This window comes from Prionailurus bengalensis, chromosome B2 (assembly GCF_016509475.1).
Source record: "Prionailurus bengalensis isolate Pbe53 chromosome B2, Fcat_Pben_1.1_paternal_pri, whole genome shotgun sequence".
Taxonomy (NCBI): Eukaryota; Metazoa; Chordata; class Mammalia; order Carnivora; family Felidae; genus Prionailurus; species Prionailurus bengalensis.
Window position 1 is genome coordinate 1,719,762 of NC_057349.1, and position 23,660 is coordinate 1,743,421.

General features: G+C 47.9%; 7 non-coding genes across 7 annotated transcripts; 3 read left to right on the plus strand and 4 right to left on the minus strand.

Annotated features, from left to right (window-relative positions):
* Nucleotides 1–814: 814 nt before the first annotated feature.
* On the minus strand, nt 815–888 carry TRNAT-AGU. The gene has a single exon. It is a non-coding gene; the product is annotated as a tRNA-Thr (tRNA).
* A 978-nt stretch (nt 889–1,866) lies between these two features.
* TRNAF-GAA lies at nt 1,867–1,939 on the plus strand. Its single transcript has one exon. It is a non-coding gene; the product is annotated as a tRNA-Phe (tRNA).
* Nucleotides 1,940–2,365: 426 nt separating this feature from the next.
* On the plus strand, nt 2,366–2,438 carry TRNAF-GAA. The gene has a single exon. It is a non-coding gene; the product is annotated as a tRNA-Phe (tRNA).
* Nucleotides 2,439–3,036: 598 nt separating this feature from the next.
* TRNAF-GAA lies at nt 3,037–3,109 on the minus strand. The gene has a single exon. It is a non-coding gene; the product is annotated as a tRNA-Phe (tRNA).
* A 10,233-nt stretch (nt 3,110–13,342) lies between these two features.
* TRNAA-AGC lies at nt 13,343–13,414 on the minus strand. The gene has a single exon. It is a non-coding gene; the product is annotated as a tRNA-Ala (tRNA).
* A 1,944-nt stretch (nt 13,415–15,358) lies between these two features.
* On the plus strand, nt 15,359–15,430 carry TRNAA-AGC. The gene has a single exon. It is a non-coding gene; the product is annotated as a tRNA-Ala (tRNA).
* Nucleotides 15,431–15,886: 456 nt separating this feature from the next.
* Nucleotides 15,887–15,958, minus strand: TRNAA-AGC. Its single transcript has one exon. It is a non-coding gene; the product is annotated as a tRNA-Ala (tRNA).
* Nucleotides 15,959–23,660: the final 7,702 nt, after the last annotated feature.

A 23,660-nucleotide genomic window follows, 5' to 3' on the forward strand; every position in this document is an offset into this window, starting at 1 on the left:
CGAAGGCGCGGCCTCTGCACAGCAGAAGAGATTCTGGAGTTCTGTTAGAGCACAGCAGATACGAGCCCTGATTTGATGCCCGCCGAGGTTGGGGGCAATTCTGATGGCTGGAGGACAGCAGGTGGAGAAGAGACGCTCAGGGCCAGGCTGGCAGCGAGGATGGGCTTCCTGTCCGTTGTCACCTTGCACTGGGCCCGACATTCAATCGACACTCACAGCACGCTTTCACACACGTCTTGGACTCAGTACACCCACCTCCAGGGCCACCCCAGGGTCCCCAGGGGTTGAATTATAATACAGTTATAGTTATAATTATGACATGGTTATATAATAGACTATAAATATAATTATAACATAGTTATATAGTAGACTATAAATATGTTATAATTATAGCACAGTTGAATTATAACCTCAAGGGCACTGGCCACCACCACATTAAGACTCATGCCCGCAGTCTGCATTCCCTCCCCGGATTTCGGCTAATCCGTGCACAGCTCTTTATAGGAAATCAGGGTTGGAATACACTGCATGGTGCTTGCATTCACGAAAAGGCACCCCGAGAAAACAGGCTAAGATCGTCACACAGCTCTTTGCTTTCTTACACGCCTGCGTTGTGTGGCTGTTTCTGAAGTCTGTTCCATTTTGTTTCCGAAGTCTTGGGATTCTCCTTGTCCAAAGTCTGGGGCGGCGGGGAGACGGTCGGGAAGTGTGGGGGGCGGGGGGGCCTATGGTAGAAAAAAAAAGCTGCAGAAATCGCAGTGTAAGGGAAAGGGCCAGCACCCCTCAGCGGAAGGGGCAAACCCACAGACACTCCAGGCCCCGCTGGGACTCGAACCCAGGATCTCCTGTTTACTAGACAGGCGCTTTGACCAGCTAAGCCACGGGGCCCCGCTGCCGGCCAGCCTGGGTCTCTCACCAATAGGGTTTTGCCCAGCAGGTGTCCAGGGCGGGCCTCACCCCTTCCTGGGCTTGCGTCCCCTCGGCCTTTGACCCACTCAGAGCCACCCGGACCACCTGAACCCGCACACGGGCTCGTCGGTCTTCCTGCTGCCTTGTGCTGGTCAGCTCACCGCTGAGGGTCAGCAGGGGACTGGGGCAGGGGCCTGCGGTCAGCTCAGCGCTGAAGGTCAGCAAGGGACTGGGGCAGGGGGCGGGAGGGGCTCCGCGTGGATGTCCTCTCGCAGCACGGGGACCCTGGAGGGGAGGCCGTGGGGGGGGGCGCGGGTCCCAGTGCGCCCGTTTTATCAGGGGACCAGGCCCGCGACGCCGCATCGGGGCCTCACACCCTCTCCCTGTCCCTCTGCCTCTGCCCCGGGGGTGTCTCAGCCCCTCGGGGGAGTGGGCGCCCAGTCCCCAGGCCCCCCGCGTGCCTGCGCACCAGGCGTCCCCCAGGCCGCGGATCCCTGCTCTGCTCCTGGGATCCCGGCCGCGGCCACCTGACCTGCGCTCGGCGGGGCTGCAGGGACCCGGTGCGCGGAGAGGCCCCGGGATCAGGCACGTGGGGGAGGCGGGGACCTCCAGGCACCCAGGCACGGAGCCCGGCTGGGCGGGGGCGAGGCGGGAGGATGCCGGAAGCGGGGCCTCCACCCCAGGGCAGACCCTCCCCTCCGACTCGGCAGTCTGTGAGCAGGGGCTGTCACCAAGTGAGGAGCGCGGGGAGGTGGGCGCCGGCTTGTCCTCCTCGGCCTCCTCCTCGGCCTCCACGCCCCTCCTGTCCCCTCCTCACTGACCACCCCGCCGGGACAAAGATAGTGGGCAACTGGACAGTCGCACTTGGGGAACCAAAAACACCCAAAGACACCCCAAAACTTGAAAACAGTCCAAGTACTGGCGAAAAAAAAGACAAGAAAACACTCCCAATAAGGAGCCGAAGTAGCTCAGCTGGGAGAGCGTTAGACTGAAGATCTAAAGGTCCCTGGTTCGATCCCGGGTTTCGGCAGGTGTGGTTTTGGTTCCCGTGAGTGAGCCACGTGGGTGTGTTCTGGTAACACGTCACACGTGGACGCGGGGATCCGAATTTCTCACACGTGCCACGTGTCACCAAGCGCTGTTGTCCTTTTGCCTTTCCGCCTCTTACGACAGTAGCGGGTGCTCGCTGGGGTCGCACCTGCACGCGGTGCGCGTTGTCCACTGCGTGAGCCGGGCTGGGGCTCCCCTCCTCCTGTTCCCTCCTCACCGACCACCCTGCCAAGAGTCCGAGCACCGTGCACGGAGGAAGACCGCAGACTCCGAGCCTTTCTGGGTGGACAAAGATATTGGGCAACTGCACAGTCGCACTTAAGGAATCTAAAAACAGCCCCCCAAAACCGAAAGTTCAACAGTCTAAGTATGGGGGGGGGGCGGGGGGAAAGGCCTCTCTTAAGGAGCCGGAATAGCTCAGCTGGGAGAGCGTTAGGCTGAAGATCTGGAGGTCCCTGGTTCGATCCTGGGTTTCGGCAGGTGCTGTTTTGGTTCCCGTGAACAAGGTGTTCATGCAGACGACTGAGCTACTTGAAAGGGCCGATTGCACAAGGTGTTCATGCAGACGACTGAGCTACTGAAAAGGGCCGATTGCACAGAGGCTGTGCTGTCACTCAGGAACAGGGTCGCGATCGCAGCCCACTTTTGTTGTTCCCACAGCTGTGCGAACCTTGGTTGCAGGAAGGAACAGGGACGCGGGACCCTGACAAAGTTGGGGAAGACGTGTTGCTGTCACTGTGATGTAAGGAGGGGAGGGGAGGGGAGGAGAGCGGCTGGGAGCAGAGAGGAGGGAGCGGAGGCGAGCAGAGGGGAGGGGAACGGAGGGGATGAGAACCCAGCCGAGGGGAGCAGAGGGGAGCGAAGGGAGGGCTCCCCAGCCCGGCTCACGCAGTGGACAACGCGCACCGCGGGCAGGTGCGACCCCAGCGAGCACCCGCTACTGTCGTAAGAGGCGGAAAGGTAAAACAGCGCTTGGTGACACGTGGCACGTGTGAGAAATTCGGATCCCCGCGTCCACGTGTGACGTGTTACCAGAACACACCCACGTGGCCCACTCACGGGAACCAAAACAGCACCTGCCGAAACCCGGGATCGAACCAGGGACCTTTAGATCTTCAGTCTAACGCTCTCCCAGCTGAGCTACTTCGGCTCCTTATTGGGAGTGTTTTCTTGTCTTTTTTTTCGCCAGTACTTGGACTGTTTTCAAGTTTTTGGGTGTCTTTGGGTGTTTTTGGATTCCCTAAGTGCGACTGTCCAGTTGCCCACTATCTTTGTCCCGGCGGGGTGGTCAGTGAGGAGGGGACAGGACGGGGTGGGGATGAGGGAAACCCTGGAGGCCTCCCCCCCCCCCCGTGCCCTGTGAAGTGTCCCAGGCACCACTCAGAGAATAAACGAAACCGAGGGAAATACATCTTGTCTCTCATTTTTCTCTTCTTTCCGTTGTTTCATTATCTCCAAGAACGCTGAGAAATTTCTGTGATCAGGAACACTAACTTGGAACTCCAGTTAAACAGAATGTCACCCCCAAAGATAATTCCATTCTTTGTTGGTAGTAATAATAACTGTACTCAAATATTACTACACTTTAGTGTCATGCTTAAAAGTCATTATATACGTATCTATAGCCTTGATTTTGCCACGTGACCTGCAAATTCTACAATATCTACTTTTTGGCCATCTACACAAAGTTTGCCAACTCCTGGTCTAGAGGACTCTCTTCTCTGAGTCCTTGAGGAATGTGTTGGTGAGGAGAAAAACAGCATCCTTCGTAAAAGTGTCTGCAGGGGCTACTCTCTGCAGGCCCGGAGGGACAGATGGACGCTACAATTGCAATGGCTCCCGGACCCAGTTGTGATGATGGGATACAGGAGTGGCTGTGTCTACTGCAGCAAGGCATCCTGGGTCTGGAAATACCTATGGGGCAGACTCAGGGATCCATATAGGCCTGCAGTAAAATAGACCTGATTCTACTGTCCACATGACCTCTATAAGCACCCCCCCCCAACCATAGACCACAGCGACATTTTAATGTGTTCCAATACCTAATGTCAGCTCAGAATCATGTTCAGTCATCTGCAAACATTCTTACAATTGCCTCGGTGAGTGGACTTCCTTTGGGGAAGACTAGAAAAGTAATACTTATCGTGTACATTTTTAGCTGTGTGCCAAGTTCCCTGCTCAAGTGGGGCCAGCCTCCTCTCGGTTCGAGGAGATCTGGGTCGGGTTCCGGACGTGTGAGATGTTAAGTTAGGAAACGCCAGTCGGGAGCCATCAGAGTTCTCTCCACTTGCGGAAATAATATTTGCGAAGGATACTGCGGTCCTGGAAGAATTCCAAATACGAGAACCACCGGCAAGGACTTGAAAGATGCAGAGGGCGGTGATTCTTAGCACTTGGCCGTCCCGCTGCCTGTCTGGCCTGCGCAGAGAGCAGAGTCATGGTGAGAAGTGGCAGCATAGTATCGTGAGCCGAATGAAGTGGTCGCTTCCACGTCCGGTAGGATTTCCCTCCTGGAGCAAATGTCGCGGCCACTCGTACTTCGTGTGCACCTGCTGCCGCAGAAAATATTTCACTCTTCGCGTCGATGGAAACTGACCACTGCTCCGCGCTGACTTCTGTCTCTCCAAAATTCTGTGTTGAAGCCCCAACCCACTGAGTCCCAACCTCAGACTGTGACTGTACTTAGAGACAATTAAGGTAAGATAGGTCATATGAGTGCGGGCTAATCCGGTATGACTCAGGTAAGGACCGTGTCCTTCCAAGAAGAGGAGACGAGGACGCAGACAGCATGCACACCGAGGAGAGACGTGAGGACGTGGTGAGAGGGCTGCTTCCAGGAGAGAGGCGTCAGAAGAAACCAAACCTGCTGACGCCCTGACATTGGACATGTAGCCTCCAGAACTGTGAGGAAATGAATTTCTGTTGTGGAAGCCACTGAATCTCTGGTGTTTTGCTTCGGCAGCCCTGGCAGAGTAACACAGCCATCAGGCATGGTTCGCCTCCGACGGGCAGGGCCGGTGAGATATTTCCAGTCTCGCCTAGAAGCACAGGGCAGGCCTAGCCTTTAACGATCGAGTCCTGGGACACCGCTCACCTCTCCATTGTGCAGGGTATCGCGCTGGTCCGTTATATTGATAATAACATGCTTATTGGACCTGGTTTTGAGTCTTTGATTACAAGCAGCCGCCAGTGTAGACTCCTTGGTTAATATGTGCAGGCTGCAGTGTGAAAGCCCAGCCCACAAGAGTTCAGGAGCCTGTCATCTCTGTGACCTATCTATCGACCATGTTGACATAACCCTTCAGGGGTGACCAACAAGCTGTTGCTTCTGGCTCGTCCCACTAGAAAAGAAGTAATATGTCCAGTGAGCCTCCTTAAATTTCGGAGACAATACAGTCATTTGTACTTGAAAAGCTACCAGATTTGTTTGTTTTTTTTTTAAACCAGTTGTTTTTAAATTGAGGTATAATTGGCATATGACATTCTATCAGTTTCAGATGTACAGCATAATGGGTACTGTATGCTTTGTAAAATGACCAGCACAGTTGCTCATGTTGTATACTGTTACAAAATGTTTTTTTTTTTTTCTTATGATGAGAAGATGTAACCTCTTAGCAACTTTCAAATATGCAGTAAGGTATTACCAACCATAGTCACCGTGCTGTGCCTTACATCCCTAGGACGTATTTATTTTATGAATGGGAATCACACCTTTCACCCATTTCGCCCCCCACCCCTGCTTCTGGCAACTACCAGCCCCCTCTCTGTGTCTAGAAAAGCTACCTATTTTGTGTGAAGCCCGGAACAAAGGAAGTCTGTAGCAGCTCCAGGCTGTATGAAGGCCACAGTGACAGCTGACCTCTGTGACCCAGCAAAGCAGAGTGTCTGTGGAAGACGCAGATGGTATTTGGAGTTTATGCATTTTTCTACAAGTGAGTCACAGGACACACCTTTGGGATTTAGAGGAAAGACTATGGCATCCTCTGAAAATTGTTATCCTCTTTAATAAAATAGTTTGTAGCTTGCTACTGGGTCCAGGAGAGCTTGGATTCTCGAGCACAAGTCACCAAGTTACAGTGGGACCGGGGGGCTTCCAGTCATGACGGAGGTCTCTCTAGTCCACACAGCCGTAACACTGGGCATGGACAGCATCAGTTCATCACAAGTAGAAGCAGAGTATCTGAGCAGGGTCGACAACCACGGACCACAGGCAGAGAAAGCAGCTATGTTCCCTTGGCTCTTACACTTGGGACATTTTCTCTACGTTTTCAGCCCACACCCTCAGCCTCATGGGGTGTTTCCCACAACTGAAGAAGGGAAGAGACCGGCCGGGCTTCCAGGTGGTTCTGCTGCACCACACGAAAGCCAGCAGGTTCCAGCGTACTTGATGGCCAGTGGGGAAGGCGGATCTTCCCAGGGAGCGTTGCTTCACCCAGGCACCTGCCGGCTCTGCCTGCAAGGACAGAGGTGATATAGAGTCCGCGCTAATTACTGAGAGCAGCTCACAGTTTGGCTGGATGATTACAGAGAGGCTTGGAGGGAAAATTATTGGGGACGTGGTGACAAAGAGGTCTGGGGAGGAGGCCGAGGGTTAGATTTCTCCAAAAGTACAAAGTCTAAGGGCATTTCTTCCCCAAGTGAATGCTCTCCAAAGAGCACTGTCCTCAGAGGGGAATCTGAATGGGCAGGTGGACAAGATGACCCATTCTGCTAAGTCTGTAAGCTTCTCCTGTCCTTGCCACCACTGTCCTTGTTCAAGGAGCTGGGAGGTCACTACGGGCTCAGCAAAATAGATCTGCTTCGAGCCTCTTCTGAGTGACCAAACTCACAACATCACAAACCCTGAGTCTTCACATGTTATCATTCCACGGAGGAACCAGTTACCCACCTCGCGTCGGGTTCGTTACACCTGACCAAGTTCACACTACAGGGTCGGCGTATGTTGTCACCGGAATAGAAACTGCCCCTGGGTGGAGATTTGCCTTTGCCTCTCACAATGCTCTGGCCAAACCACCATCCACGAATTTGCTGAGTGTCCTGTGATTGCAAAGCATTCCTTCTGAGATAAGAAACCAGGAGCAGATGGAGTATGGCGGTGGGCTAACGTGGAGCTCGCCATCTCTCTGAAGCAGCTGGCCTACCGGAGTGGTGGACTGCCCTCCCAAGTACTTGGTTATGGTGCGGGCTAGGAGACAACAGTTTTCTGAGAGCTGAGGTAATGACATCCAGGACATGCTAGGTGCTCTGAACCAGTACGTAGCACTGTCTCTCTCTCTCATCGGGATTCGTGGTTGCAGGAGTCAGGGAGAGGAGATGGGGACTCAGTCCGTTTGCTCTTATGGCTAATGGCCAAGGGACCATTTTGCTTCCTGTCTATGCCATTGACGACCTTCATTCTGAGTCCAGAGCCTTTACGTGTTTTTCCAGTGCTCTCTATGTGATCGGAACTTCTGTATAACAGGCATGACCTTATTTAGAGAGTTAAAAACAGTGGGGGTGGGCGGTTAGTGAGGGATGCAGAGGAGAACCTGACGGCATGAAATCGCTAAGTTCCCTGTGTCAGAGCTGTGAAGAATTCACCTCAGGAACCGGTGAAGGAGGACGTGGTCTGTTAAGTTGTGTACAAAGAGAGGAGGGATGAGAATGTTTTCGGACAAAAACAGTACTTTTCCTGCATCTAGTAAGGAGGAGAGACCTATTTCGGTTGCACCAGAACACTGTGGATTCACCAACCCCCTGACTCCCACCCCCACGTTTCTCACCTTTGGAAGCACTGAGTGATTAGTTCTCTTCTGTGGAGGACCCCACTTTACTTGTTTAGAAAGCGTCACGACCCGTTGCTTGCTCCTCCTGGTGACTGTACAGGATAATTTCTAGCTGAAGACAGAAGGGTGGGGACGGAGGGGGAAGGGACTGTCACCGGGAAGGTTTGTTTCTCCTTGGCCTGCAGCTAGTACATTGACCCAGGCACAGTTGAAAAAATAATGCCCTTTAAGAGATAACTGACTGAGAATCTCATCTGTTACATTTTCTTTCTCTTTCTGTTTTCTCTTTCATGCCTCTGCAAGATCTTGCCAGTGGAATCGAGTCCTCAGGCTTGATGTGACTCTGTCGTCCCCAGTTCCAGATCTTTCTCTTTTGTTTCCTTCAATCAAATGTTCCTTGGGAAGACAGACATCATCAGTAACGACGAGGCCCGTGGCGTTGAGATGGGTCAGGAGCAAAGGCAGCCCATGCAGGGTATGAACCGAACTCTGATGTAAACAGGGCAAAGTGAGTAAATTAATTCAATGAGAGGAAAGTGAGGAAAGGCTGTCCGTGTGTGGTTTAAGAGACGGAAGGGGAAGGGCAGGAATGCACTCGACCGCTGAACTACACTGCCTCATAATCCGAGAAGTTCAGAGACATACCTGTCTCCGCTGACTTCCATTAGTTGTTACTGGTTCCCCGTGAAATGAGTGTAGATGTGGAAATAAGGACTTAAAAATGTTGGGGAATCTTTTGATGGCTTTGACCCCCACGTGCATACCCAGAGGACCTGGCTCACCTAACAGTGTGTGGGTCTAATGGGGGCTGTCCGCCTGCTCAGTGAATAGAACAAAGAGAGGGAAACAGACTAGTACAGGGGAGCAAAACTTCACCTCTACCCATCCGAGGTTCTCAACTGGGACTCTAACCAAAAGGTAGATGAATAAGAGAAAAACAGAGTTTATTAACGTGTGAAGTATATATCGTGTGGGATTAACCTCAACAAACAGTTGCTGAAAACATCAGCTTAGAACTTCTTAGCATCTTCTACAAAGAGCAGGAAATTTTCAGAGAAACAACAGGACCAACGGGACTGAGGAAGACAGTTTTAGGCGATAAGGGCAGCAAGGCGGAAAGTAAAGACATGGCAGGAAACTAATGGGGAAAAGGTCTGTTTGCAGCTTCGTCTGGTGCCTCTCCAGGCTGGTACATGTCCGTCTCCTGTAAACAGAGACTTTAGATCCTGACTTCAGGCAGGAAGGGGAAGGGTAGAGAGAGATTTTCTTGTGTTTGCTGCTTCTTAACTGCCTTCTGGTCAAAGTAATTTTTATGTCAAAGTGGCATATTTTAGGTGATATATTTTGGTTTACTTCACTAGTCACGTGTAGTGGGACCATATTGTGGCACATGATATTTTAGGGTTAACCTGTCAACTAACCCAAAAGCATATGAAAACCTGAGAAATTATGTTTTTTTCATATCTTGTTATATTTAAGTGTTTAGGTCTATTTTAAAAAATTTATAGTTTAGGGCAGTCTGGGTGGCTCAGTTGGTTGAGCATCTGACTTTGGCTCAGGTCATGATCTCACGGTTCATGGTTTGAGCCCCACATTGAGCTCTGCACTGACAGTGCAGCACCTGCTTGGGATTCTCTGCCCCCTCCCTCGCTTGGGTTTTCTCTCCCCCTCTCTCTCAAAAATAATAATTAAACATTTTTTTAACGTTTATTTATTTTTGAGACAGAGAGAGACAGAGCATGAATGGGGGAGGGTCACAGAGAGAGGGAGACACAGAATCTGAAACAGGCTCCAGGCTCTGAGCTCTCAGCACAGAGCCCGACGCGGGGCCCGAACCCACGGACCGTGAGATCATGACCTGAGCCGAAGTCGGACGCTTAACCGACCAAGCCACCCAGGCGCCCCATAATTAAACATTTTTTAAAAACTTTAAAAATTTTACAGTTTAACATTAGTAGCTAATTGGAATTTTAAAATTATACGTACATACGTTTAAAATTTTTTAATGTTTACTTTTGAGGGAGAGAGAGACAGTGTGTGAATGGGGGAGGGGCAGAGAGAGAGGGAGACACAGAATTCGAAGCAGGCTCCAAATTATATATTTTTTAAAATTTAATTTATTGAAGACTAAATTAGGTTCATTTGATGGTTTTCTTTTTCTTTTTCTTTTTTTTTTTTGTCAAAAAAGTGGTAGTATCTCAATATGATGAGGATAGAAATGATTGCAAAAAATGCAGACCAAAATTGGTCCTTCTGGTTTTAGGTGGACATGTGATCTTTCATAGGTTAAGTTTGGTTTTGTAGTTTTCATTGATGGTGAGGTTCTAATGGGGTTATTTGCAGAAACGTGTTGGCTAATCAAGGAACAAAGCCATTAGAACTTAAGTTATGTTAACACCAAAACATAAAATAAATTCAAAATAAAAAGAGCTCTTTGAAAAGAAGACTGAATTAAAAAGCTATGGGAGCAGATGTTCAATATTTTACATAAGAACGTTAGTGATCCAGGCTACTTTTATAAAATGCTACCTTATTAAAAACTGTAATTGCCAAGACATTAGCGAAATGTTGCATCAAAGATATTGACCTAGAAATGTCGAATGAATACATGGCAAAATAAAATAAACTGATTTAGTATCCATAATAAGGAATACCAAGAAGGAAGTTATTGATGTCAGTGAATGAAATTGGTTTTCAGATCTGAATCTTTATGACCTTGGTTGTCATCTGCTTTCCATTTTTATTTTTAAGTTATTGATTATTTCCTCAAATTTTTATTTAAATTCTAGTCAACGTTTTTAGTATTCTAATCTCAGTAGTGAACGTATCCTTCATTTAAGAATGCTTCATACTGTTCTTTTCCTGGAGCCCTGAAAAGGTAGACATTCCAGACAGGGACAAAACTCTACCAGTAATGGTAGGTTCGCTGCAAGACTGTTTGGCAGGAGGAAGAATTAAAAGGCTCAGTTCATTGTGCAAATGGCCAGTGATGTTCAACAATTTTCCCCATGTCACCAGTGAAACCAAGATGGCCTAATGCCAAGCAGTTTCTCATAACAACATGCACACCACAGTGACACATACACACACACACACACACACACACACACACACACACACTATAGAGATTCTTCTGGGTCTTTTCACTGTGCCTATGATTGGCCATCACCCCACATGCACACGCACATAACATTCAAGGTAGGAATGAATGAAAAAGGGTGTTGCTGAGTAGCATACTGGAATCCCCCCACACACACTTCTTGAGATTTTTCCAATTACACTTTAGATTTTTATTTTTTAATTTCTAAATGAAATCACAATCAGAATAGATCAGGCAACATGGCACAGTGCAAGGATGTATGATGGTCCCATTTGGATCACCAAGTTTTGGTAACAAGCTCTTTATTAGAAAGGGGGATGTATCACAAAGTCTGGGAGACAAGCCGATTTTGATGGCACTCTCATGATTGTGTGTGTGTGTGTATTCAAGCATCTGGAGTGGAGAAACCTGAGCCAGAGACCAACTTCTGCCATGAAGGTGGAGACAATGACCTGAGAGATGAGAGGAACAGGGGAGAGAGACAGGGATAGGATATTAGGAAGACGTGAGGATCACAGGAGGAATGTTCCAGGAAGAATGTGCAAGCGGCAACTGACGTCTCCATCAGAAGAAAACAAAGTCTTTCATACAATTCATTTATACTGTAGATTTCAAGAACGTGGTCTTGCTAAAGTTTAAGAATCATTGTCATAAGGAAATTATCTTCTCAGGACTCCACAATAGATACAAACATATAGGTCATTTAGAATTTTCTTTAGTATTCCTTCGATTATTTATAACAATTTGAGAAACCCACAGCATTTACAGACTGTAGTGTGGCATAAAAACATTTCTGTCTTATGAATAACTACACATTTATAATATGTACAGAATTAAAATTAATGAAGACATTTGGAGGAAACAATAAATGCACGTGATCTTAAGACCTATGTTTGGCTGAATCGCCGGGTGTGCGGGATGGGTGGACTCAGCGGGCCTCAGGTCTCAGGAAGAGTGGACAGCACGTCTTCTGCGGCTTGGATGTTGAGGATGTTGTGTGCAACCCGGAGGCATGGGATTGCTTGGGGGCCCTTCTTGCAGAAAAGGAGCGTTTACTTTGGGTGGAACATGTCCACTAGAGCCGATGTGAGTTAGTACACAGAAAACTGGTGATTTTGCGTGACTCTCCAATGTCACCCGAACTTACGGGGCCCCGGGGGGCGGGGCAAGAGATACAAGGTTCCCACAGTCTTGAAGAAGAGCCTTCATAGCACCTCTCGATTCATACAGTGGTTTGGTTTCCTGAGAGTGGCTCATTATCTGCGACAAACACTGAATTGGCGCACAGCAAACCAATCACCTCTTTCGTGATCAACGATAGAAGCTCTTGGGCCACCTGCCTGGCTCAGTCGGTACAGCCTGGGCTGCTTGATCCCCAGGTCGTAAGTTGAATCCCCACCTTGGGCGTAGAGATAACTTCAAAACTAAGTTAGCTGCTCTTTCCCTCAAATCTCTTGCTTCGCATTCAAGTCTCTCCGTGCAATATTTTCTCCTGGTTTAGGTCAGGCATAAAGACTATTCTACTTTATAAACTGGGTTGTATGATTGAATTCATATGGATTCACCAAAGTTACTATGTCATCAGGACCGTGGATTGAAAAATTGTGGAGAAAGGTCCCGTCGCCCCACAAGCAAAAGCAATTGCCCTAAATCGGGGGAGAAGGTGAGTGGCTTCTCTGATTCTCCTGTAAGTGCTCATGGCACCTGCCGTCCGTCTTCTCTTACAGCCTTCCCAGGAGGCCGTGCTCTGCCAGCTACGCGGAGTCTGAGCTCAGGACCAGTGCGCGGGGGATGTTTCCCCCCCTATGCCCCCTTCTCTTGTTTTGGAAACCAAACAGGGCAGGGAGAGCACCAAGTGCTTGCCATGAGTGGCTACCTTCGGTGTCCTTGAACATCTCGCTCTCGGTCTTTCAGGGAAGGAGCGGCCTAGGCTGGCCTCCCCCCGGTCTGTCACCCGACATGTCATCAGGGCCAGCCGCAGTCCCTGACCAGGGCCCAGCAGCTTATGCAGCCAGCCGGGCCACCTTCCATCACTGGGCAATCCCGTGTTCGCTGTTGCAGAGCAGAAACCTTCCTCTGAAGGTACCGAAGCAGGTTGACTTTTTCAGATTTTCTAGGCCTTTAATTTTAAACTTTCCCTCAAATCCAGGAAAACCCTGTTGACTTGGCTCCTGATGTTCGAGGTGCAGGAAAGACTAGGTGGGTATGGTTTCACTGTCTTAGCAGATGCCCTTTCCGGTCAGAGGGTTTCCTGCTTTTGGAACTCTGACTTTCCCAGCTTAGTGATGGCGGAGTGAAGACCTTGGAGAGTGCAGCGCTGGTTGCCGAGGGTGGGTGGAGGATGAAAAGGCTGACTTTGAACGAGCACGAATTTCTAGCTTGTGTTCCAAAGTGGCTAGAAGGTCGCCAAGATAGCATCCTCCTCCTGGGAGGATGGAGACTTGCAGACAGAAACCTGGATTTTTTTCACTCCAGGAGCAAAAGATCCCTCCTCGAGGAGATGTAGGAGCCTGGGGAATGGAGGTGCCGGGGATTGAACCCGGGGCCTCGTGCATGCTAAGCACGCGCTCTACCGCTGAGCTACACCCCCAGTGTGGGCACACTTTTTCAGAAGCATTTTCGTCACAGCCATCTACCCGCTGGGCATCCTAAGGACACGAAGCTTTGAGCGCCGACATCCTTACACACGACTCCTTATTTCGGAACCGCCTAGACGGCGTCTCTTGTGCAGCCGCGTGAGGATGAAGGTGATGGTGCTTCCCGAGACCCGCTCATGCTCCTCAGCCCGCCCTGACCTTGGGGCCCCTCAAAGCTTCATGAGAAGACGGCAATGAGGAGCCGGGTCATAGGTCTGCCAGCACAGAAGCACAGAAACAGTGCTGCCCTAGTGACAACGAGGAGGGCTAGTCTCCTCTCTTAATTTCTCTTTTTTGAAGATTTATTTATTTGAATTCAAGTAAGTTAACATACGGTGTAGTCTTGGCTTCAGGAATGGAACCCAAGAATTCATCACTCACACACAGCACCCAGTGCTGGTCCCAACAAGCGCCCTCCTCAATGCCCATCTCCATCTGGCCCATCCCCCACCCACCTCCCTCCCTCATCCCTCAGTTTGTTCTCTATCTTTAAGAGTCTTATGGTTTGTCTCCTTCTCTGTTTTTATCTTATTTTTCCTTCCCTTTCCCTATGTTCGTCTGTTGTATTTCTTCAATTCCACGGGTGAAATCATATGATATTTGTCTTTCTCTGACTTATTTATATGTATACATATCATCTTTATGCGTGTCTTTATCCATTCATCAGTCCATGGACATTCAGGCTCTTTCCATAATTTGGCTCTATCTTAATTTCTTGATACAGATCCCCACTAGCAGGAGCCAAGGCTGCTGGAGGAAGTTGCTGTCACCCCAGGGCTGGGGCAGGGGAATCACAAGAGGACCCTAGACCGTGTCTCTGTGCCAGAATGTAAGAAAGTGCTCAAAAGATGACGGTAGGCTCAAAAGGACACGGGGCCTCTAGAGAAATGTTGGAAACCCTGAGTATTAAAATGGAAAATGAACAATGAAGGAATGTAATCTAATGGATACAATAAGAAAACCTGAGTCCATACTGGTAAGAAAGAGAGATAAGAGAAAGCTTTCTTTATAATGGTTTGTGCGTTCCTACGTGTGGAACCGCGGATCCTCATGTGTCTTCAATGGACGTGGCCCTGAGTTCAAGTGACGACCCACCTACACTCTGGGCTTGAACAACTTCACTATGAGTTTTGGTGTGTTCTGTAAGAAGGGGCTTATAAAGAGCAAATTCATTTCTTTCCTTCCTTCAAGTTCCCCTGGAGAGCATTTTCTTCTGAAAGAGGCTCTGTGTACACAGGAGTGTGTTTTCTAGTCTACTTTCCTGTCTTCTGTCCTTCCGGCTCTCAGAACGAGATGCAGCGTCTAGACAGAGTGAGGACCCCACCTCCCTAGACACAGATGTTTGGCACAGCAGTTTAGGGAAGAAGTGACAGACACACTTTTCTCCTCATTTCACACCAATATTGTGACGTACTTACTCCACCTTGTCTCCCGACCTGGACCTCACTTTCCTGAGTGGCCTCACCTTACTGGTTTGTCCTTTTTTTCTTTTCTTTTGTTCTGTTCTGTTCTGTTGTGTTTTGTTTGTTTTTAGCGCTTGATCCTATACAGGTACTGTTTTTGTATATCCCCCGCACCACTTTTCTTCTGAGAGCTCTGCAGATAGGAGGGAAGGAAACTGAAGAACCAAGAGAATGTTCCATCCTGAAACTCTCCTTGGTGGTGGAAAGGAACTTTCACTCAGGAAGACGGCTGCCCGCAGTCCTCTGAGGGTCGGACAGTTATGAGGCTAATTGTGTTAAGGGCTGTGCAGGTTGGAATGCAATGTGTCCTCTCTCGAGTGCGTCTGAAACAGCAGGGTTGTATGCAGTGGGTCCTGAGTTGTCAGCTTAAATCTTGGTGCACCTGCAGATAATAGGGGCCACCAGTATGGTGGACACCACAGGATTCCACCAGGAGGGGGTGTAGCTCAGTGGTAGAGCGCGTGCTTAGCATGCACGAGGCCCTGGGTTCGATCCCCAGCACCTCCATGCTTCCTTCCTGCAGGTTCACTTTTGACCGAACTCCACACTGATCTGAATGCCAGGACAGGCATACCACTGACATAAGATTCAGCCGTGTTGTATTTACCTAGTGCAGGTATAATTACTGCAGTGTTGAAGCAGTCAGTTTGGAGGAATCAAGCCCTTAGGAATTGAAATGACTAAGTATTAAATTATCAACCATGCAAAGGAAAGATAGAAAAGAGTAAGAGTCCGGGGACAAATTGCACCAAATTTCTTCTCTTTTTCTCACTATCCTCAAGTGAATACACAGAGAAGAAACTTTCCCTTTTTTCCTATTCCCTGCTCTTCCCTATCCTTCCACACTGTGCCCGGCATGAAAATGCCACCAGGGAAAGAAAGAGTGAGATGTCAGGTTGGAACTCCTTCCGGAGTCAAACCCATGGAGTTCGTTCAAAAAGCTTACCCTCCCGGATGGGGATGTGGAGGTGCTGGGGATTGAACCCAGGGCTTCGCGCATGCTAAGCGCGCGCTCTACCACTGAGCTACACCCCCTCCTGGTATAGTGCTATGGTGTTCACCATACTGGTGGCACATATTATCTGCAGTTGCGCCAAGATTTAAGCTGACAATTCCGGACCTACTGCATACAACCCTGCTGTTTCAGACGCACTAGAGAGGAGAGGTTGCACTTCTATACAATGGGGTTACATAGGGAATGTGTGTAGAGCTCAAGGAGATTTCCCAGGGGTACCTGTCAATGACCTCATGCACTGTGATTAAAAAGTCAACGAAAACTGTAATAACCTGATATAGGGAGCACTGCTAATGTGGCCAAACTTTTGGCAGTGTGGATGAGCCTCACTCGGCCAGCTGGAGTGCTTGTTGATGGGAAGGAAATATGGAATAGAGGTGGAGCGGACGGCTATGATGACCAATACTCGGCAGACACAAGGACTAGAAGGGCCAGAAGCACCCCTCTCTCCTGGCCTTCCTGGATTTGCAGCCTTATCCGTCCAAGTCTCTGTCTCTGGGGTTCCGTGTTCAAATTTCCCTCTTCCTATGAGGACACCAGTCCTATTGGGTTAGCACCCACCTAATGGCCTCATCTGCACCTGATTACATCTGCAAAGACCCTATTTCCAAATGAAGTGACATTCTGAGGTCCCAGGACGCCCATGAATTTGGAGGAAGAGGAACTTTCAACTGAGTACAACTACCCCATAACATAAGACTAGTCACTGTAGTTATCTTTATGACCCAGAATTTGAGTAACAGGATATCAGGGAGTATTTGTTAGGACACATAGAAACATCACCAAAAGATGGCTGACTGGGATTTTGTGTTTTCTTCATGTGGAAGTTAAATATGGTTTAAAGAGGTGTGTGAGGGTGCCAGGTAAGCTTCGACATTGTTTAAGAAACAGGGCTTCCCTTCATCAAAACTCACCCAATATTAAAACGAAACAAAACAAAACCCAAACAAAGAAACCTTTTTTAGTTTGGAGAGAATGTGTCACTGAACCCCAAGTTCATCTGCCCCTGGTTTGAAAAGCTAATACTTAAGAGACAAGATTTGACTGGAAAGGAATATGACCTTTATTCAGGAGCCCAGCAACCTGGGGAGAAGGCGGACTCTTGTCCAAAAGCCACCTCCAAGGTTTCTGCCTGGCCCAGGGATGGGGTTTTTAAGGAGACTTAGTTAATCAGTTAAGGGATGCAGTGATCTGTGGCAATTCTTGATTGTGCACAGTTTTGATGGCGACAGCTACAGACATTATCTCAGGGCTCAAGGTTGTGCAAGAGGGTTTGCTTCCTTGGTGCCCAGGGTGGTGCAGGAGAGCCTGGTGATGGGTAGGAGGCTCCGTTCTTTTTAGGAAAGAATTCATGATCTTGATCAAGATACAAGGAAAGGTTTAAGTTCATCAATGACATGGGCTAAGGCTACTTGCTCAAAGTTAAAGACGATTTGGTTGGCTGGAGGAGCTGAGGCGGCTTCACGAGGAGCAGGAGTTAAAAAAGAGAGAAGAAAGAGGAAAAGGAGAAGCAAATGGAAGAGGAAGGAAAGGGAGAACTTCTAATCCAAATGGTGATTTTTTAGCACCGAGAGAAGGAATGGCAACACTAGATTTAGAAGAAGCCGCATTGTGCTGCTTAAGCTCTAGTGGTGGAGGCTTCGACAGTACTTAAATTATCGCAGCACGTTCGAGGTCTGAAGCCATCATTCCTCAGCCCCTAAAGGAGAATTATAAACCCAGACCAGAGAAATTGGTGATTAGTGGAATTTTGAAAAAAATATATTATGCACTCATTGTGTCCCTCCAAGAAGAACAAAAAACAGCAGCTGTGCACCCATTAACTTCCACTCATTGTGTTAGAGTGGGCAGTTAATTAGGTTCTAAGAGGAAGCCTGGAGGCCAGCACGGAGGAGGCTGTGCCCAGTCATGGGGAGGGTCAGAGGCCTGTCCTGCCACACTCCCCAGAAGCCCCAGCACACCAGACGGGCCCCAGATGGCGGAGCCAGGACAGGAAGCCCCTGAGCAAGTATGGAGGAGAAGGCACACAATCCTGCTTCCAAGAAATCCCCACCCCCAGGTAATGAATATTCCTCCTGCTTGTTAACAACTGTCAATAACAGATAGAAACTCCAACCCCGGGGTGCTTGGGCTCTCACTAGCTCACCTATCTCCAGAGTGTACCTTTTGCTTTAATAAACTTTCCCATCTGTGTGGCTTGTTGACCATGATGCATGTCTGTCCTTGAATTCATTCCCCTGACAAGGCTCGGAACCTTTGAGGACTCCTTCAGGTTGGGCTGGCTGGAGGCCCCAGGACCAGGGGGCTCCCCAGTACACGCCGCAACAATTCAATCAAAGTCTTGTATCTGCTACTTATATTGAAACAATTATTGGGTTAATCACTTGACGTAAAGTGTGAATGAAGTAGTCTCTGACCTCAAGGGGTTGGGAGTACAAAAGATTACAAGGCAATTACATCAAAACCCACAAGAATCCTTGGTAACCTACTCTCCAGTCTTACCAGCTGTAGTGTGAAGCCATTTCATAACTACAAAGTTGAGAGAAGAGACCACTGGAAATAGGAGACATTTTTGTTTCGTATATGGTGGTGCTGAAGTTCTTCTTTCCCAGGAGGTATTTCCTGGGCTTTATTGATTGCAGGTGGAGAAGGCAGGCATGGTATAGAAAATAAAGCCACAAGTCAACTGTAGACAGATGACACTTGAACATGGGTGTGGACAAGATGGTCAAGAGAGACTGGATTGGAACTGGTTTGTAGCACGAGAGAAAGAAACTGCGGAGAGGAAGAGAAAGTTCCATCTTGGGAGTTTCGTGGGTGTGGCTTGAAAATAATATAAAAAGAGGTTTTAGGCCAGTGACCTGTAAGCCAGTGACTTACAACCTTACGTAAGGTTGTAAGAGCAGAATGGTATCATACAGTCTAGAATTTATTATCCTTTCTTTATGGATCTAGGTTGAGGTTATAGATATAGTGGGTTTAACACAACGGACTTAAAAAAATAACATCTTTTTGTTAAAGTCTTACTAAATCCAGTTGATTTTTTATTTTTTTTTAAGTAAGCTCTATATCCAAACACGGGGCTTGAACTCATGACCCCAAGATCAAGAGTCACATGCTCTACCAGCCGAGCCAGCCAGATGCCCCAACGGAATGGGCTTTTGGTTTAAAAAGTGAGGGTTTCGAAGAACCACAGAAAATAAGTGAAATATACATATATTTTGCAGGATGCTACAAAAAAACCTGCCACTGTCAAAGATGGTTCAATGGGAGGCTGTGTTTCTGGCATCTGTGAAAGTTCTGGCTTCGGTTCCTGATGGATCTAGGGCGGCTCTGTCTTCGCCTGACTCTGGAAATGGGGAATTGTCTCCTTCCTCCCCCTGTCTTGTCACAAGATCCAGTGGGTTGTTCCTACACAGGGTGATAGGCACAACATAAGAAAGAAATGAGTGTAAAGCCACAAGTAGCCACCAGATTAATCAGCTTTTCCAATCAGAGCTACCATTTTGCAATATTGCTGAAGAGAAAGGAACATAGAACTTTCCTGAGAGAGGAAAAAGAACTTCTGAACTCCCTGCGGGTCCTTGCTGTTACTATTTAAATTTTTTTTTTTACATTTTTATTTATTTTTGAGAGAGAGACAGGGCACGAGTGAGGGGGGGAAAGAGAGAGGGAGACACAGAATCTGAAGCAGGCTCCAGGCTCCAAGCTGTCAGCACGGAGCCTGACGTGGGGCTGAAGCCGACTGAGCCACCCAGGTGCCCCCTTGCTGTTACTATTTTAATCTATACAAACTTCATTGCAGACTTGATCGCTGGGGTCAGACATCTCGACCCTGAGTTGGTCATCCATATTAGTGACTTAGGTGGGCATTACTGGCAGGAAGCATGACGCTTCTTTTCACTGTAGAGCCTACTACATCTAAGTAACAATTTATAGAGGTTTCAGAAGGCTCTAATCTCTGAGTCGGGAACTCTGTAGATATCTCTTATCCTAAGGATGAGGATCCTAAGGATCCTAAGGCCCTCCATGAAAAGGAGGGCCCTTGGAGACTAGGTGGTAAGAAGGGCTCAAAATTATCCATTGGTATCAGAAGATAAGGGTATTGATCCAATTTCAATTGTGAGCTCTTAATTTTCTAGTTGGAATTAAACATTTTATCCATTAAGCTACATTGTTAATTCATGCCCAAGTTTCTCGATGCTAACACAAAGCCCAAAGCCACATAACGGTGTCAAGAATTTTCTGTTTCTTGCTTCTAATGCAGAAACAAATTACCCTAAAAACAACAAAAACCTGGAAGAAATCCTGTTCATGCCTCTGTACTTACTAGCATAATACAGAGTAAAACCTTGGATTGCGAGTAACTTGTTCTGTGAATGTTCTGCAAGGTAAGCAAACATTTCTAATATGTTTTAACTTGATAAACAAGCGATGTCCCAGAGTATGAGTCGTCTGTGACACCAAATATCACGTGATCACAACTGAGCCAATGGCTCTCTCTCTCTCTCTCTCTCTCTCTCTCTCTGGGATTGTGGGTGATCATCTCCCATGCTCAGATGCTGGGTCTCGGGCTGCTGTGTTTGGCAGAAATCAGTGATTTTTCAGCACGTTGGAAGGTGCCCGTAACTGGCACTAGTGTATTTTTTGTTACTTCCAAGCACCTGTGGACAGTCCTTTGCTTTTCCAGAAAAGTGAGCTTAGGAATCCTTTGCTTCATTCTAGGTCAGGCTGCTTGCAGATGTAGACCCTTTCCTCTGCTGCCTCGTCGCCAGTTACATTAAATACAGTCTGTGACGAGTATTTTAATTATTTAAATTTAAGTATTATATTATTAATACTGTGCTGTAGTCAACATCCGTGCAAGCATATACAATGGCCCCCGTGCAGGAAAAGGTTCCGTTGAACCAAAAGATAGCAGTGATTCCATTACTGATAGTGAAAGTCGTCCTATGCAATAATCCTCCTCTCTTGTCTCCCTCACACCAGCCACCAAGATTTTCAAAGGTAAGTGCAGGTCAATTTGTTTTTCTTTATATTTTGTATTTTCTTTATTATTTTGTATTATATTACAGTATTGTCATTAAACACCGTAATCATTTTTATATGAATATCTTTGGGTTGTGGAACGAATCATCTGAGTTTCCATTATTTCTTATGGGGAAATGCGCTTTGATATACAAGTGCTTTGGATTACAAGCATGTTTCCAGGACGACCTATGCTCAGAAACCCAGGTTTTACTGTAAGTCTGGTCAAGCCACCTAGAGGTCTTTTAAGTGAATCCCTCACTCCCCAAATCCAACATGGCTGCAAATCCTGTGTCAGTCTACACTCTTCCTTGTTCTCAAATCTGTCTTTCCATTTTCATGCCTACATCCACTCTTTTGTTCACCCATCTAAATCTTGTAAGTCTCTAAAGAGGATTAGTGGGTTGCCTACATTGGAACAATGGTGTTCTCATTCTATTGCAACTCTGGCTTTGCCCCCTCAAAGTCTTGACTTCAGAAACCAGTTGAGAAGAGATGAGGCTGTATGCACAGAGATGCCCACACTATCAACACCATAGTGAGTTTCCTAAGAGAAAGCCAGGTTTCAATTAGCTTCTTCTAAGACTTAGAAATGTGTAGGGGAAAGGAAAGAGTAGCTTGACCAGGGCCTGAAATCCTGAAGTCTCGCACCAAAGACTAAACCTTCACCAACAGAGCCATACCACTCCCTAGGCAAAGAGATCATTGATGTCTAGTCAAGTGGATTTTTGCCTTGTACTTTTTCTTTATTCCAGGTTTTCATGTGGATTTTGCCCCACTTATACCAGAGACGTTCAAGCCTGAATGCCGCAGTCAACACGCTCCCCACGCAGGGACACATGGGGTTTCAGGAAAGCTGGCTTCATGTGGTTCTTGCAGGAGCTACCAGTAGCAGAGGCTCCTGCAAGGAGGTCCCCCCCACCAGCCCGCGCATGCTCACAGTGTTCTCCAGCAGCAGCACGAGCAGCCTGGCACTGCCCAAGCCACGACAGCTCTGGACTCTACAAGTCAGGTCTTCCTGTGGGACAAATGTCGTCATCACCTTCTCTTTCCCGGAGACATCGCCCATTGTTTTGTATTCAGAAGATGGGGAGAAGGATGCGGTGGGCCACCTGTAGATACGTCTCCTTTTGGATGATGGCGCTTTTCCAGTAAGTTAACTGAATGCAATTTCTGGGTGCTTGACCTTCCAGGCTAATGGTTCCCGAACTGGCCGATTACCAGAATCACTGGGGAGACTTCAAAGTCACGGAAACTACTGATGGGTTTCCTCAACGGTGTCCAGCACTTCTTCCACAACCCAGGGCTCTGCGTCCTATGTGATGAAGCTGAAGACTTCTCTAGGCCTCTGGAGGTTTTCCAAGGTCTTAGATTTTGCGAAGGTTTTGTAAAACCTAGTGTCCCAGCTCACGTATTTGCCTCTCTGTGCTTTCTTTATTTAGGCGAGAATCTGTCCAAACAAGGCTCTGCGATAAATTGTAGCCTTTTCTTCCTTTCCTCTTCCTTCGTCTTTGTATGGGGGTCTCCTGAACTAGAGCTGAAGCATCCACTAACTGGGTCTACACCAGGGATTACTAGAGCAGTGACTGTGAAACACACTGTTCTCCACCTAGGACCAAGTTTTGTGACCAATTCAGTCCTCTTCTGTCTCATCTCCCCCACAGTAGCCTAGATTTTGAGATCTGTGTTTACCTCACGCATCTCGCCATGCTTTGTCTCTCTCCAAGGTTCGTACTTTATTCCACTTGTATCTTTTCTCCAACCTGGATGTAATTTCCCCGAGGTGACACACTGCTGATCTTCTATCTGCCCCTCTGCACTATCTTCCCGGTTATCAAAAACCAGAAAATTAAAATTAAATTAAAAACCACCAAATCGATAAAATCACATTTAGTACGAGTTTATTGTACATACATAACAGCTCGTGAACTGGGAGCTTTCAGATGTAAAGCTGATACAAAGCTCAAGGCATGACATCACAGGACGGCTTATAACGTGAAAGTGGGGAAGCCCTTTAATTTTTTTTTAAATTTTTTTTCAACATTTATTTATTTTTGGGACAGAGAGAGACAGAGCATGAATAGGGGAGGGGCAGAGAGAGAGGGAGACACAGAATCGGAAACAGGCTCCAGGCTCTGAGCCATCAGCCCAGAGCCTGACGCGGGGCTTGAACTCACGGACCGCGAGATCGTGACCTGGCTGAAGTCGGACGCTTAACTGACTGCGCCATCCAGGCGCCCCAGCCCTTTAATTTTTTAAAATGCTTATTTATTCTTGAGAAAGAGAGACAGAGGGAGGGGCAGACACAGAATCCGAAGCAGGCTCCAGGCTCCAAGCTGTCAGCACAGAGCCTGAGCAGGGCTTGAACTCACTAATGGTGAGATCATGACCTGAGCCGAAGACTGACGCTTAGCCGACTGAGCCGCTCAGGTGCCCCGATGAAGCTGTTTAATTTTTATAGGGATTGGGTATTGCAGTGATTTCCAGATGGCAGGGATTGGTTAGAAGTGATTATATTACACCATTTTTAAGCAGATGACTTGGTTCTTTTCAGGCATTTACAAGGGACAACCCACATTACGCTTGTGTTCATGAGATAGGCTGCATTTACCTTGGCTTATGTGGCTTATGTGGTCCTGTCTGCTCAGGCAATTTTCAAGTCTGGTCTCTATTTTGTATTTAATTTTAACAGGG